Raw genomic sequence first — 17616 nt, 5'->3', positions numbered from 1 at the left:
TGGTTCAGACATATACTTGTGAGCTGTGTCTCCCTCTAGTGTGTAAATACGAGTTTATTTATTCTTCCCATGACATTGTGGTGTAGTCATGAGATGATAACAATATGTTGAGTAACGTTATTGTGCTTTTAATTAATCATCATAATCTTTACTATTTTTCAGATAAAGCGAATAATAATAAGCCTTTCAGCATTTTATGTGTGAACAGGAGTTCTCCAAAACTACTGGTGGAAGAAGTACCCAGATGTGAGTAAAAGTTGCAATAATATAGTGTGAAAATACTCTCACAAGTAAAAATTCTGCATTCAAAGATCTCACTTAGCTTTAGCATCAAATATACTTTAAGTTACATTAACAACAGTTCACAAACACCCAAACATACACTCACTACTGGGTAGCTTGTGAATTTACCCTTGGGATCAGTAAAGTGTTATTTATATATTACAGTAATTAATATAATTACAATTAAATTACTTATTATATGTTCTGCCAAAGTAACTCATAACTAAAGTGTATCAAATACACGTAGTAGATTAAAAAGTACAATATTTGCCTCTGAAATTTAGGGGAGTACAAGTATAAAGTAGTGTAAAATATATGTATAAAATACTAAATACTTTATGTATAGTACTTGAGTAAATCTACTTAGATACATCCCACCACAGTATATATCATATTAATGGGTTAAATCAATAGATGCATTAATATCTAAACCATGTCAATATATGTATAGGGAAATAAAATATGTAGATACATTTGAAATAAGAAATGTATCTACATATTTTATGTGTAATAGTTTATGTGCTGCTTGGTAGCTTGTGAATTTACTCTCAGGATCAGCAAAATGTATTGATACAATAATATAATTTAATTATTAAGTCTGTTTTGTATAATTAAATTGAATCTGGAAAGTAATTGGTAACTTAAGTGTATCAAATACACGAAGTGAAGTGAAAAGGACAATATGTGCCGCTGAAATGTACAAGTATAAAGTAGCATACAAGGAAATACTCAAGTACATAGAAATTGTACTTCATGCGCAGTACTCAAGTAAATGTTATCTTAGTTATCTTCCATCAATGGTGTCACCAAATTATGTGTTTATTTAAAATAATGTAAAGTGAAATTTGACATATTTCAGTAACTCTAATAACACACAATAAACACTTTTTGGTTCAGTTGGGGCCAGAACATAACTCGAGTTCACATATAATAATATTTTATTCATTGTGTATAACTTTGCAAACAGGTTGTATTAGACTTTAAAGAGGAGCAGTAATCAAATAAAACCCCAGAGATCATTAAAAGCTATTTACACAGCCAGTTTTATATTCCCACTTTGTACAGTGATATTGAAAGAGAACATACAATTGATATATATTTTTTACTGTAGCAAATTAGGTTCTAAGCAAAAATTTTAATAAAAAATATAGTTGCAGCAGTACACTTGCTGTGTTTCATCATAAGCGTTTTCATTTCAGCTATGCATTGCTATTGTTTCTTTACATTTTAGCTACAGCAACAAGAATATCTCTGCGATACATATTTATTTTCTATCATATACTGCACTATTGTATTGTCGGTGCTCTCTACTGTCAACATTACAGTGATATTATTGTAAACATCTTTTGGAATGTCAATAACTTTGATTGATTTTTGCAGCAGTCTTCAGCTCAGATCAAACGTTTTTAAAATCAAATGCACTGGTGATTATCATTCGATAAATAAGAGCACTAGTAAGTTGGATCAGTGTTTTACATTAAAAACTATGAAACAACAAAGATATACGTTTTGATATGCAAAAGACATGGCTTACTTTAGTTCTGTACCATAAGAAGCAAGGATATTTGGTGAAGCCTTGTCGTAATTTGCAGTAAGGGCACTCAGTTTAAAAGCTTATTAACAACCTAATCACATTGTCAGTGTGAATTACATCAATCCATCTCCTTATAGGTTAACAACATGCAACCAGAGATTGAAGATAACACCTGAACACCGACTGATAATCTACTGTGACTGGTAAGTTAATAAAAATCTCTTTCAGTTGCTTTCCTGTTTTGTATCTCACCTCTGTGTCACTGTGTCATTAGGAGGCACATCGGCCACTGAGGCTGGACAATGAGAGATTGTATCTTTAAACATAATTTACATCAAGTTATTTCACTTGTCGACTCCATCGAAAAACTTCATTTTCTCAGAGTGCACAGAGTCTCTCAGTCGTTGAATGGATGAAGCTGTCTCACCTGAGATGGCCTCAGAAGTACGTGTAATTTGTTTAGTTATAACAATTGTTTCTTTGCGCTCACTTCTTTCACTTGATGTCTGCCTAACTAAATGCCTCTCGAAGACCGTCCTCTTGCCACCTTGTGAATCCTCAACAGTCCACAATCCACCTTTGTTAGCCTCTGATTCTAGGGGAAGGCCTCCAGCTGTTTGGACCTGAACAGCAGTCAGTAGCTTGGCATGCTGGGCCTCTGGGGTCGCATGTATATTTGATGTGATGACGTGTATTTTTCCAGATTCAAGTCTGAGTGTGTCCTCCGATGAAGATGAAACTCCCGATGACAGAATGGTGATTTTCTCAGGTAAGTTAGGCTCAGCTGAGATCAGCCCAGTCTTTGTGGTGGAAGTAATGATGTTACTGTGCATCTCTCCGAGACCTGTAACAGCGACAGGATCAGAGTATTTGACAGTTACCTTGGTTGGAGAAGATGAGGACAGGCCAGCGTGCTCACTCGTCATTGCAGAGCTAATATCAGCAAATGCGTCTGATGATTGAACAGAGTAAGTGGGGCTTATTTCGTCATCTGCTGTTTCTCCTGCTGGGCTCTTTACATCCTTGGGCTCATCTTTTTCGTATTTCTTAGGTTCTGATGGAGAGGAGAGTCCAAACTTGGGGAATTTAAACCAACCTGTTCTCTCAGGACTTTTGATAGTTTCTTGCTTTGTTTCCTGTTTCTTTGCCTCTAACTGCTTTCCATTTGGGTCATCTGTTTCATCAACTTTCTTTGAGGTTTCAACACTTTCTTCTGCTTTTGGAACATCAAATTCAACGTCAACATTTTTGAGGATCTCACCAAATGATGTCAATGTCTGTTTTGGTGATTTACCCTCTGCTGTGGGCTCCACTTCCACTTTTAGCTGATCATCTTTGGAATCAGTGTCAACAGGGACTTGTTCAGCTTCAAGGTTGGGTCTTGAGAAACTCAGCTTTGGCATCTTGAATGATGGTAGTTTGAATTTACTTGGAGAGGCAAGACCAACACTGTCTGTCTCAGTCTTTGGCATATCAGGTTCTGTCGTTGCTGCTTTGGACACATCCGTTTTAATGTCAACACTTGGACCTTTGATATTGACAGTAACATCCTCCCCAAGTTTAGCTCCATCAATTTCAGCTACTTTGTCAACATCAGGTGCTTCGACAGTGACATCATCGGTGGCAATTCCGAATTTCGGCATTTTCAGCGTTGTCAAATTAAATTTTATTGGTGATCCACCAGCATCTTTTGACTTAGCTTCACTTTCAGAGGCTTTAATTTCAACACAAGTTGAAGGCTCTTTGACTTCAGTTTCAGGGAGTTTGACCTCTGCCTTAACCTCTGGCAGTGTGATGCCTAAATCTTTCTGTGATTCATTTAAATCTTCTTCAGGTGCTTTTATTTTTGGTAGTGCAATGCCAAACTTTGGCAATTTAACCTTACTTCCTCGTGCTTCATGTTCAGCTTCAAGCTCAGCTTTAATTTTCATTTCAGGTTGCTTGACTATCACTTCACCTTCTGGAAGAGAAACATCAACATGTCCTTGGATCTCTGCCTTGGCCTCTGGAGATGTAACATCACCTTTGGGTGTTTCAGTGTTGACATCAGCTTCAGGGGCTTTAACACTCGTCCTTGAAAATGAAAACTTTGGAAATGACCAGGTTGATCTTTTAGATTTGGCTTCAACCTCAACCATTGATGCATCAGGTACTGAAATGGCACCTTTAGGTTCTTTGACTTCAACATCGGGGACTTTGACCTCGGCTTTGGCTTCAGGTAAGGTGACATCTACATCTTTCTTTGATAGACTTAAATCAATTTCAGGCCCCTCCACATTTGGTCTTGAGATGCCAAACTTTGGAATTTTAAACTTGCTTCCTGATCCATCAAATTGACCTCCTTTAGCTTTCACATCTACAGATAGGCCGTCAGCGTCGATACTGGGTGCAGTGACATTCACTTTAGCTGAGTCAATTTGAATGTCTTTGTCCATATCAGGTACTTCTGCACTGACCTTTGGAGTAGCAGCTCCAAATTTGGGTAATGTGATTGTTGGCATTTTAAGTTTTGCCGGTGACCCTCCAACATTTCCTGTTTGCGCTTTAATCTCAGGAGCTTTGACTTCCACTGTCGCAGATGGTTGTTTTATTTTGACATCTGGAAGCTGAACTTCAACTTTGGCCTCTGGGAGTTTGACATCTACATCTTTCTTTGATAAGCTCAAATCAGTTTCAGGCCCTTGAACTTTTGGCCTGGAGATGCCAAACTTTGGTATTTTAAACTTGCTTCCTGATCCTTCAAGTTCACCTCCTTTAGCTTTCAAATCTACAGATAGGCCATCAGTGTCAGTGCTGGGTGCTGTAACTTCCACTTTAGCTCCATCAATTTGAATGTCTTTTTCTATATCAGGTACTTCTGCACTGACCTTTGGAGTAGCAGCTCCAAATTTGGGTAATGTGATTGTTGGCATTTTAAGTTTTACGGTGACCCTCCAACATTTCCTGTTTGTGCTTCAATCTCAGGAGCTTTGACTTCCACTGTCGCAGATGGTTGTTTTATTTTGACATCTGGAAGCTGAACTTCAACTTTGGCCTCTGGGAGTTTGACATCTACATCTTTCTTTGATATGCTCAAATCGATTTCAGGCCCTTTTACTTTGGGCATTGAGATGCCAAACTTTGGCATTTTAAACTTGCTCTCCTGCCCCTCTAGTTCTACATCACCCTCTGGTGGCTTGAGCTCCACCTCAGGTTGTGTAATTTTCACATCTCCTTCTGGAAGAGAAACATCAATTTCTGGGAGACTGACATCTTTTGAACTTTGCCTTGAAAATGAAAATTTGGGTAATGAAAACCTAGACTTTTTAGATTTGGCATCAATGTCTATCGCAGGTGCCTCCTCTTTTGAAATACCTGATGATTCTTTGATATTGATATCTGGCAGTTGTATGTCTGTTTTGGCCTCTGGTAGGGTAACATCAACTTTTGGGACATTGATGTTGACATCAGCCTCAGGGGCTTTAACGCTTGTCTTTGAAAATGAAAATCCTGGAAATGTCCAGCTTGTCTTTGGCTGCGATACTGAAATTGAACCACTAGACTCTTTGATTTCAAGTCAGGAAGTTTGACTTCAGCTTTTGCTTCTGGTAATGTCAAATCTGCTCCAACCACTTTAGTGTCTTTGTCCACATCAGGTATTTCCACACTGACCTGTGGAGTAGCAATTCCAAATTTGGGTAATTTGAATGTTGGCATTTTCAGTTTTGATGGTGATCCTTCAACATTACTTGTCTGTACATCAATTCCCGGAGCTTTGATGTCCACTTCAGCAGAGGGTTCCTTCAGTCCAGGGAGTTTGACTTCAGCTTCCGGTAGTGTCACATCTACATCTTTCTTTGATAAGCTGAAATCAATGTCAGGCCTTTTGATTTGAGGCCCAGAAAAACCAAGACTTGGTAGTTTAAAACTTGCCTCCTTTTCCTTCATGTTCAGTTCCTGTAGTTTTTATATCTATTGATGGGCCTTCAATGTCAACACTGGGTGCTGCAATGTCAACAGTAAGAACCTCTTCAGGAATTTTAATGTCAGCTCCATCGATTTTAACATCCGTATCGGGCATTTCTATAGTGGCACTTGGGTACCCCCTCCAAATTTTGGTAATTTGAATGTCGGCATCTTAAATTTTGATGGTGATCCCCCTTTACCCTTTGTTGCAACCTTGACCTCAGGAGCTTTAATGTCCACTTCAGCAGAGGGTTCCTTCAGTCCAACATCAGGGAGTTTGACTTCAGCTTCTGGTAGTGTCACATCTACATCTTTCTTTGATAAGCTGAAATCAATGTCAGGCCCTTTGATTTGAGGCCCAGAAAAACCAAGACTTGGTAGTTTAAACTGCCTCCTTTTCCTTCATGTTCAGTTCCTGTAGTTTTTATATCTATTGATGGGCCTTCAATGTCAACGCTTGGTGCTGCAATGTCAACAGTAAGAACCTCTTCAGGAATTTTAATGTCAGCTCCATCGATTTTAACATCCGTATCGGGTATTTCTACAGTGGCACTTGGAGTACCGCCTCCAAATTTTGGTAATTTGAATGTCGGCATCTTAAATTTTGATGGTGATCCCTCTTACCCTTTGTTGCAACCTTGATCTCAGGAGCTGTGATGTCCACTTCAGCAGAGGGTTTCTTCAGTCCAACATCAGGGAGTTTGACTTCAGCTTCTGGTAGTGTCACATCTACATCTTTCTTTGATAAGCTGAAATCAATGTCAGGCCCTTTGATTTGAGGCCCAGAAAAAACCAAGACTTGGCAGTTTAAACTTGCCTCCTTTTCCTTCATGTTCAGTTCCTGTAGTTTTTATATCTATTGATGGGCCTTCAATGTCAACGCTGGGTGCTGCTGCAATGTCAACAGCAAGAACCTCTTCAGGAATTTTAATGTCAGCTCCATCGATTTTAACATCCGTATCGGGTATTTCTACAGTGGCACTTGGAGTACCCCCTCCAAATTTTGGTAATTTGAATGTCGGCATCTTAAATTTTGATGGTGATCCCTCTTTACCCTTTGTTGCAACCTTGATCTCAGGAGCTGTGATGTCCACTTCAGCAGAGGGTTTCTTCAGTCCAACATCAGGGAGTTTGACTTCAGCTTCTGGTAGTGTGACATCTACATCTTTCTTTGATAAGCTGAAATCAATGTCAGGCCCTTTGATTTGAGGCCCAGAGAAACCAAGACTTGGTAGTTTAAACTTGCCTCCTTTTCCTTCATGTTCAGTTCCTGTAGTTTGTATATCTATTGATGGGCCTTCAATGTCAACACTGGGTGCTGCAATGTCAACAGTAAGAACCTCTTCAGGAATTTTAATGTCAGCTCCATCGATTTAACGTCCGTATTGGGCATTTCTACAGTGGCACTTGGAGTACCCCCTCCAAATTTTGGTAATTTGAATGTCGCATCTTAAATTTTGATGGTGATCCCTCTTTACCCTTTGTTGCAACCTTGATCTCAGGAGCTTTAATGTCCACTTCAGCAGAGGGTTCCTTCAGTCCAACGTCAGGGAGTTTGACTTCAGCTTCTGGTAGTGTCACATCTACATCTTTCTTTGATAAGCTGAAATCAATGTCAGGCCCTTTGATTTGAGGCCCAGAAAAACCAAGACTTGGTAGTTTAAACTTGCCTCCTTTTCCTTCATGTTCAGTTCCTGTAGTTTTTATATCTATTGATGGGCCTTCAATGTCAATGCTGGGTGCTGCAATGTCAACAGTTAGAACCTCTTCAGGAATTTTAATGTCAGCTCCATCGATTTTAACATCCGTATCGGGCATTTCTACAGTGGCACTTGGGGTACCGCCTCCAAATTTTGGTAATTTGAATGTCGGCATCTTAAATTTGGATGGTGATCCCTCTTTACCCTTTGTTGCAACCTTGACCTCAGGAGCTTTGATTTCCAGTTCAGGCTTTTTGATTTCAACATTGGGCAGTTGGACCTCAGCTTTGGCCTCTGGGAGTGTGACATCTACATCTTTCTTTGATAAACTCAAATCAATTTCAGGCCCCTTTACTTTTGGCATTGAGACGCCAAACTTTGGCATTTTAAACTTGCTTCCTGATCCTTCAAGTTCACTTCCTTTAGCTTTCAAATCTACAGATTGGCCTTCAGTGTCAATGCTGGGTGCAGTGACATCCACTTTTGCTCCGTCAATTTTAATGTCTTTGTCCATCTCAGATGCTTCCACACTGACCTTTGGAGTCGCAGCTCCAAATTTGGGAAATGTGAACGATGGCATTTTAAATTTTGCTGGTGATCCATCAACATTTCCTGTTTTAGCTTCAATCTCAGGAGCTTTGACTTCCAGTGTAGCAGATGGTTGTTTTATTTTGACATCTGGGAGTTGAACCTTAGCTTCGGCTTCTGGGAGTTTGACATCTACATCTTTCTTTGATAAGCTTAAATCTATGTCAGGCCCTTTTACTTCTGGCATTAAGATGCCAAACTTTGGAATTTTAAACTTGCGTCCTATTCCTTCAAGTTCAATTCCTTTGGCTTTCACATCTGCAGATAGGCCCTCAGTTTCAATGCAGGGTGCTTTGACATCCACTGTGACTCCGTCAATTTTAATGTCTTTGTCCACATCAGGTACTTCTGCACTGATTTTTGGAGTCACAGCTTCAATTTGGGGTAATGCGACTGTTGGCATTTTAAGTTCTGCTGCTGATCCATCAACATTTATTGTTTGAGCTTCAATCTCAGGAGCTTTGATTTCCACTGTTGCAGATGGTTGTTTTATTTTGAATTCTGGAAGCTGAACTTTAGCTTTAGCTTCTGGGAGTGTGACATCTACATCTTTCTTTGAAAAGCTCAAATCAATTTCAGGCCCTGTTACCTTTGGCATTGTGATTCCAAACTTTCGTATTTTTCCTTGCCCATCAACTTCTGCTTCACTTTTTGGTAATTTCATATCCACTTCTCCTCCTTTTACTTCCACATTGACCTCTGGAATTGCAACATTCGCATCTTGAAGCCTGGCATCAACCTCAGGGGCCTTCACACTTGGTTTTGAGAAAGAAAATTTTGGCAGCGAAAACCTAGGTTTTTTCAGTTTTGCATCTACTTCAACACCTGGCTGTTGCTCTATCACAACACCAACTGAAGGCTTTTTGACCTCAACCTCTGGTAGATGGACCTCTGCTTTAACCTCTGGTACATCAACATCTGTGTGTGGCACTGATATATGCATGTCAGCTCCATCAATTTTAATTTCTTTTTCTAAGTCGGGTACTTCAGTGCTGACAGTTGGAGTGGCAGCTCCAAATTTGGGAAATTTAAACGTTGGCAGTTTAAATTTTGATGGTGATCCTTTCACACTGCTTAACTGAGCTTCAATCTCAGGCGCTTTAATTTCCACTTTAGCTGAAGGTTCTTTGAGTTCAACATCAGGAAGACTGACTTCAGCTTTTGCTCCTGGTATGGTGATGTTGGCATCTTTTTTTGATAAGCTTAAATCAATTTCAGGTCCTTTTGGCAATGAGATTCCAAACTTTGGTATTTTGAACTTCCGTTCCTGCCCATCAAATTCAACCTCAGACAGCAAGCCTTCAATTTCCGGTTCAGGTTTTTTAACCTCCACTTTTGCTTCTGGCATTGAAACATCTACTTTTCCAAGATTGACGTCAAATTCAGGGCCTTCTGAGAGTTTGACCTCAGCTTTGGTCTCGGGTAATTTGACATCTACATCTTTCTTTGATAAGCTTAAATCAATGTCAGGCCCTTGTACCTTTGGCAATGATATTCCAAACTTCGGCACTTTAAACTTGCTTTCTTTTCCCTCACCCTTAGTTCCTTTCATTTTTACATCAAGAGATGGGCCCTCAATGTCAATATTCTGTGCTGCAACATCAATTGTTGCCCTGCCTGTAGGTATTTCCAACCCAGCTTCTTCAACTTTTATGTCTTTGTTCATATCAGGTACCTCCGCGCTGATAGTTGGAGAGGCAGCTCCAAATTTGGGAAATTTAAATGCTGGCAGTTTAAATTTTGATGGTGATCCTTCCACATAACCTGACTGAGATTCAATCTCAGGACCTTTAATCTCCACTTTACCAGAGGGTTTTTTCACTTCAACATCAGGAAGTTTGACTTCAGCTTTGGTGTCTGGAAGCGTCACATCTACATCTTCTTTTGAGAAGTTTAAATCAATTTCAGGCCCTTTTACTTTCGGCAGTGTGATTCCAAACTTTGGCATTTTAAACTTGCTTTCTTGCCCTTCAATTTTTGCTTCACTCTCTGGTGGTTTTATATCAACAGCAATTTTAGGAGCTTCTGGGAGGTCAGCCTCAGCTTTAGCCTCTGGTAGTGTCACATCTACATCTTTCTTTGAGAAACTTAAATCAATCTCAGGTCCTTTGACTTTTGGCATTGTGATTCCAAACTTTGGCATTTTGAGCTTGCCTTTCTGTCCTTCAAGCTCAATGTCAGTCTGCAAAGGTTTGATTTCCACCTCAGGTTTTTCAACCTCCACCTTTGCCTCTGGGACCAAAACGTCTGCTTTTCCAAGGCTGACATCAATTTTAGGGCCATCTGGGAGTTTGGCATCAACATTTGCTTCTGGTAGTGTGACATCAATGTCTTTCTTTGATAAGCTCAAGTCAAATTCTGGCCCTTTTACTTTCGGAATTTGGATTCCAAACTTAGGTATTTTGTACTTTTTTCCTTGTCCATCAATTTCAACTTCAGATTGCATTTTCATTTCAGGTTGTTTGACCTCCACCTTAGCTGCTGGAATTGAAACATCTACTTTTCCAAGCTCAACCTCTGGATGTTTGACATCAGTTTTTGTCTCTGGTAGTTTGACATCTACATCTTTCTTCGATGAGCTAAAATCAAATTCAGGCCCTTTTACTTTTGGCATTTTGATTCCGAACTTTGGCATTTTGATAGGTTGGATTTTTACTTCAGGTTTTTTAACCTCCAGCTCGGCTTCTGAAATCAAAACTTCTGCTTTTCCAAGACTGGCATCAATTGAAGGGGCTTCTGGAAGTTTCATTTCAGCTTTAGCCTCTGGAATTGAAACATCTACTTTTCCAATATCGACCCCTGGAAGTTGGATATCAGTTTTGGCCTCGGGTAATGTGACATCTACTTCTTTCTTTGACAGGCTTAAGTCAATTTTAGGTCCTTTCACTTTTGCCATGGAGAAACCAAGATGTGGCATTTTAAATTTGCCTCCTTCAGTTTTTGTTTCAATTGAAGCTCCGTCAACGTCAATGCTGGGTGTTACAATGTGAACTTCAGACCCCTTGTCAGGGATTTTAATATCAGCTCCATCGATTTTGACGTCTTTGTCTATAGCAGGTGTTTCTACAGAAACGTTTGGAGTAACAATTCCAAATTTTGGTAGTTTGAACGTTGGCATCTTAAATTTTGTTGGTGATCCTTCTGTACCTTTTCCTGCAACTGTTATTTCAGGAGCTTTAACTTCCGCTTTAGCAGAGGGTTCTTTTAGTTCAACTTCAGGGACTTTTACGTCAGCTTTGGCTTCTGGCAGTGTCACATTTCCATCTTTCTTTGATAATCCAAAGTGAATGTCAGGGCCTTTTACTTTTGGCATTGACATTCCCAACTTTGGCATTTTAAACTTGCTGCCTTGACTGTCAAGTTCAACTTCGCTGGGCTCAAGTTTCATTTCCAATTCAGGCTTTTTAATTTCCACTTTTCCCTTTGGAAGATAAACTTCTTCTCCAAGACTGATATCAACTTTAGGAGCATCAGGGACTTTTACTTCAGCTTTGGCCTCCGGCAGTGTCACTTCTCCATCTTTCTTTGACAAGTCAAAGTGAATGTCAGGTCCTTTAACTTTAGGCATTGTGATTCCAAACTTGGGCATTTTGATGGGTCTGATTCTCACTTCAGGTTTTTTAACCTCCAGCTCGGCTTCTGGGATTGAAACTTGTGCTTTTCCAAGACTGGCATCAATTTCAGGGGTCTCTGGGAGTTTGACCTGAGCATCAACCTCTGGCAGTGTGACATCTGCATTGTCTTTTGATTGGCTTAAATCAAATTCAGGTCCTTTTATTTCTGGAATTTTTATACCAAATTTTGGCATTTTAAACTTTTGTTTGATTTCTACTTCAGGTTTTTCGAATTCCATCTTTTGCCCTGGAATGGAAACATCTACTTTTCCACGAGTAAAGTCAATCTCAGGGTCCTCTGGGAGCTTGACTTCAGCTTTAGCCTCTATAAGTGTGACATCCACATCTTTCTTTGATGAGCTCAAATCAAATTCAGGCCCTTTGAATTTTGGAATTTTAATTTCAAACCTTGGTATCTTGAACTTGCCACCCTGTCCATCCAGTTCACCTTCAACCTGCAGAGGTTTGAGTTCCAATTCAGGTTTTTCAACCTGCATCTTTTGCTCAGGAATAGAAACATCTACTTTTCCAAGAGTAACTTCAACCTCAGGAATGTCTGGGAGTTCAACGTCAGCTTTACCTTCTGGTAGTGTGAAATCAACATCTTTTTTTGACACGCTTAAATCAATTTTAGGTCCTCTCACTTTTGGCATTTTAAACTTCCCACCCTTTTCGATTTCTGCCCCATCAATGGTTATACCCTTATGTGCATCAGGCACATTTACACTGCCTGCTGCTTCAAATTTGGGGAGTTTGAATGTGTGCTCCTCAGCTTCAACATAATTTACTTCACCTCTGATCTCTGGATGGGAGATGTCAGCTTTTGGGCTTGCAGCATTAAAATCAACACCAAAACCTGAAGGCTTAATGCCACCATCCTTTTTGGCTGGTGAACCTGAATCAATGTATTCAAAGCCCTCAATTTCAGGTATTTTGACATCCGATATGAGTCCTCCAATTCTTGTTTCAGTCTTTGACTCCTTTACTTCTTGGATAAATATGGTCTTTTCTCTTTTTATGTCATCACCTTTTTGTTTAGGCAAATCAATTTCCATGTCAGGGATTCTTATATCTGGTTTTCCAATCCCAAAGCTAGGCATTGTAATCTTTGCCTTCATTGATTTCAATGTAGCTGCAGATTCTTGTGTTTCTTGTGTCTGAAGAAAAGCTCCTTCCTGTGTACTTTCTTTTCCAGGTATTATAATATGTTCTCGTTTGTAAACCCCTTCATCACTTTGTTTTGGCTCAGTTTTGTATTTCATTTCAGGTTTCTTAAAACCTACCCTGGTCTCCATCAAAAGTTCCTCTGAAGTTAAATCAGCAGGTGCGACCTTCGGTAGTTTGACTGTAGTTTTGGAGATTTCTGTAGAGGAAGTTACATCAAAGTGTGTGTCATGTTTTGTTTTAGTGGGTGTTTTTACTGATATCCTTTGTGCATTTGCATCTATCACTGTAATCTCTTCAGGAATAGGCACTCCACTTGTGTCAACCCGAGGCAGCTTAAATCCAGGCAGTTTTGAAACAGCCTCTTTCACGCTGTCAACATCAATTGACATTTGTACAGTTTCAGCTTGAATGTCTTCATAATGTCCTGTAAAAACAGCTTTAGGCTCTTTGACTCCTTTGGCTGTGGTCCTCTTAGACATGTCCTCCATACCTGGAATCTCAATGTCTTCACGTTTGGGGAGTTTTGCTTTGAAACGGCTGCTTTTTGATAGTCGCTCATAAGGATCTTCTTTTTCTTCTGTACCCTCAGTTTTCAGCTCAATCTCGGTCGTGCTTTCTTCACCATTCACAGTCATCTTTGGTATTGTTTCCTCAGTGTCAATGTCAGTGAAGCCAATTTTAGGCAGTTTGAATGCTGGACCTATCTTTGTTTCTTGATTTTGTTTGTCTTTGCCTTTCTTTGTTTTTTCATCACCTTTTTTGGGAGATTTTTGTATCAGTGCAACATCAGATATTTCAAGTTCCACCTTTGGTAACTTCATTTCTATCTGTGTTGTGTCTGATTTGGCTGGGAGTACCCCTGAACTCTCACAGCTCACTATTTGGGCGTTGGCATCGAGTGGTAGTTGATCTCCTTGTTGTTTTGCTTGTGATTCTGAACTTAGGATGACACCCAATTTTTCATTTTCAGGTTGGTCTGCTATTTCAATGCTTGCCCCCAGCGTTTTCAGCCTCTTTGGTGACGATTTCGCTTTTGCATCTTTCTTGTGTGATTTATCCTTGCCCAATATTTTAATTTTCAATTCTGACCGTTCTTTCTTCTTTTTCTTCCCATCGGGGGATTTGACAACAGGGGGGGTTCCTTGACCTGCCAGAGCCATGGTTAGATCTTCTGTTTTCAAAGTGCTGTCTAGATCGATGAGCTCAGCCTTGTATTGAGGTTCAGTCAGTTTTTCATCGTGATCATCTGTCACATGGACTTGAGGTGTTTCTCTTGAGGGGCTTTCAAAGCACTCAGGTGAAACCATCTGCGCAGTTGTTTGTGCATCTGTGTCCTGGTCTTCAGATGAACTTATGCGGCCTTTCTTTGTTTTAAGAGAAAGCTTTACTTTATGCTTCTTCTTGCCTTTGAGAGCATCCTGAGATTTTATAGGTGACTCTGTGTCACTTGTGGTGGGGCTAAGCTCAAGCTTTCGCTGTTCATCAGCCTCGGAGGAGCTGTGAGACCTTGTAAAGCGTGACTTCTTTCCTTTTCCAAAGGAGGGAAACTTAGGCCATGAAATGCGGGCATCGCCACGTCTTTTGGTTTTTCCTTGCTCCCTCATCTCTGGAGTGTAGACGTCATCCTCCTGTTGAGCAACAGAAACATGAAATGTGAGTTTAAGCCCCAGGCCTACATTTAAAAAGAGTCTGACAACATGAAAATAGTTACAGGGATGACGTCAGATTCCAGGGTTGGTTCGGTCTCTATGATGTCTGGTTTGCGTTTCAAGCAGAGCTTCACTTTGTAAGCCTGAGCGTGCTCCAGAATCTGCATGGCGTCCTCATATGACATGTTGTCAAAATACACAGTGGCGCTCAGAATCTGATCACCTACGAGAGCAAAACATTTTAGAAGGACACAGATGAGAAGGATTTCAGTCTATAAAACTGTTTCTATAAATGAAAAAGAGGAATTATTCAATAAAATAACAACAATAATAATAATAATAACATACAGTAGGAGAAGTCAGTAGTCACTGTGAAGTGTCTTCAGTTATGGTAATAATGTGTATGAACAAAAGTAGATATTTGTAATGGGATTTGAAATTCCAAAATTGGAAAATATGCAACACAAGATTTAAAATTACTGCAGCTTTTCCAGTGGACTCAAGTAGTAGCTTTATTAATATCACTTTTCTCAACCATATTAGTGTTAGTTTTCATTTAAAGAATTTGCCACTGTTGTCATTTCTCATTTCCAGCTGCTACTTTACCTTCTTTCAGTTTCAAACTTTTTGAGGCTGGTGACTCTGGTACCACTTCCTTAATGAAGATTCCCTCCTTCCCCCCTCCACCATAAACAAGACCCTCCGCACATCCATCTTTGGCTGTTTTCACTATCACCCCAGACTCAGGGCTGGGAACTTCCTGCCAACACATCAAAATAAATGGGATAAAATCATGTTACCTCGCTGTGTTATTCTCTGTTGCAGCACAGCCTGAAGGCATCCACAGATACAGTTCAGAGACGAGAAGGTGGCAGAGTCTCACCTTCAGTTTACTCATTTTTGGAGTCGAGCGCTTTTCAAACATGGACCCAAGCCCAGACTTTTTAGCTTTCTTTCCACTTCCACTTTTGTGATGTAGGTCATGCTCCTCTTCACACTAAAAGGAAAATCGAAGAAAATATCTAACTGAACATAGTACTGAACAAAGATTACTGTTGCAGTCAGAGCTTCAGCCTGATTTAAACAGAAAAGTATGGCTGTACTGAACGTCTTTCCTTTTTTTTTTTTTAATTTGAAACCACTTCGATAGTCTCTTGTCATATTTTACGATCCATCACCCTAAGAAAATCCTCAAAACAATTCCTAAATTTGAATCAAGTGATTTGGCAGATTACAAGAGTTAGCCTTTTTTTTTCTTTAAATCAACTTTCTTTAACAAGTAAATGTTATTTATGTTGCTATTAGACCACCCTTTTACAGGTGTGTGCCTCCTTTTGTGTGCAGCAGCTGGGGGAGCAGCAGTTTTTGACTGTAGTGAAAATGTTGTATTTTTCAAGGTTAAACACCAACAAATATGGATTTAAGCAGAATATTTTGTAAGAAAAAAAAGTGCATTTTTGGAAATGATAACATCTATCTTTTATACATAAGTAGTACTAATATAATTGGAGTAGCCTAATCTGTATCTGTAACTGTGCAGAAATATGAGCTTTAAACAGAATGATTAGACATACACAAAAACCCAAACAGCTAAGAAACATTAAAATGTTGAATTTGAATGTTGCTTCAAACTGTTCAGCACAGACCTTAAGAAAAGGCAACAGAGATATGTCATCAATAGGCTTTGAAAGTATTTGCAGTATTTCTGTTAAAGTCCCCAAAAAAGAAACTATATCCACATATCTAAGCACAACGTCAAAATACATTTGTATTAAATACGAGCTACCCATAGTGAGAGAGTCGAGGGAAAAATAAATAATGAATAGTGATAATTTAATAACTCCTTAATGTGAGGGAACAATTTGCTAAATTAACGGGATAATTTATAAAAAAAATCTTCCTTGTTGCTTAGCAGGCTATGTACAACAACAGTCTATAAGTGGTGTTGTTTTCTACTAAGAAGAAAAGCCAACAGAACAATTTTCTCCATTGAAGATTTAGTTTTTTCTGGGTGATGACGCAAAAACACCTTCATGAGAGTGTCATACTAAACACGCCAAAACTCTAATGATATATCTGTCAACATCACCATATACTGTACACGCATTGGGATTATGATTTTACAGTAAATGCGATGTATGATTTAATTGTCCTTATTAGGTAAAGCCTTTAAGAAAGCAACTAAAAGAGATAAAACACAATTTTGAGTGTTTCCAGTGGCTTTTACGTAACTCTTATTAGTATTAATTTCTAGTCGGGAGCTAAACATGGAGCAACTACTGACACAGTCTGTTTTAATTTCACCTGTCTTTGTTTTAGTCATTAAAAATGCTCCTCATACTTTGATTTTAGGATATGTGTGTGAGCATAAATGAACTCAATAGACAAGCTTGCTTCTGTTGGACACAAACATAATTATCTAACTGAATTTGCAACCTAAATGGAATCACAAATAGGCGTCGAATGATGCAGTGTGTGCACAAATATATATGTAACCTGGTTAAAGTCTGCTTTCTACGATGACCCCATTTTTCAAACGCTATGTGAAAAAAAAAAAAATTACCCAGTTGAGGTGACAGATTAAGAGAAACCCAGTGATTTCTGCTGAATGTTTATATTTTAACTGCATATCTAGGTTATTGAATTGCACATAAACAAGTTCTCTGATTGATTACCTTAACCTGGATTCCTACCTGTAACCTAATTTGTTGTCTCTGTTTGGTGTGTTGGTGCTGTGTACCTCTTTGTCACTGTCGGTGTATTTTTCAGTTTCAGGAAACTCCTCGACGGGGGACGATCCTTGAGGCCGCGGTCTCTCTCTTTCTGTGAACTGAGACGGCTCATCACATGCCTGCGTGGACATAAGGTCAGTCAGCACCAAAACAGTCACATGGTCTATTCAAGAACATTTCAAAAGAGATATCATTACATTTGAATCATTTTCAGCAAAACATTTTATTCATCTGCCTAAACAACAACTCCTCTTCATTCACCTGAAGCAGTTTAAATGTTAAAACTCATGTAGCTGCCTGCGGCATGAAACACAAAGGTGTGGGGAAAACTGGATCACTAAAAGTGTGATAACACCTTGCTATGCCAAAGGCAGTATTGACTGGGTGTTTGGCAGTTTGGCATTT

At 39.3% G+C, this 17616-nt stretch overlaps 1 protein-coding gene across 1 annotated transcript in view; it reads left to right on the top strand.

The window, feature by feature from the left end:
* The window catches only part of LOC121953560 (phospholipase B1, membrane-associated-like), a 100475-nt gene that overhangs the window by 316 nt on the left and 82543 nt on the right, over nucleotides 1-17616 (top strand). Inside the window, exons 2-4 of the mRNA XM_042500727.1 lie at nucleotides 163-246; nucleotides 1954-2019; nucleotides 17249-17345. The gene's annotated coding sequence lies outside the window, so the exon portion shown is untranslated. The remainder of the gene's footprint in view (nucleotides 1-162; nucleotides 247-1953; nucleotides 2020-17248; nucleotides 17346-17616) is intronic.

Source organism: Plectropomus leopardus, chromosome 14, assembly GCF_008729295.1.
Source record: "Plectropomus leopardus isolate mb chromosome 14, YSFRI_Pleo_2.0, whole genome shotgun sequence".
NCBI classification, from domain to species: Eukaryota; Metazoa; Chordata; class Actinopteri; order Perciformes; family Serranidae; genus Plectropomus; species Plectropomus leopardus.
This window is presented reverse-complemented; position numbering and strand designations above follow the sequence as displayed.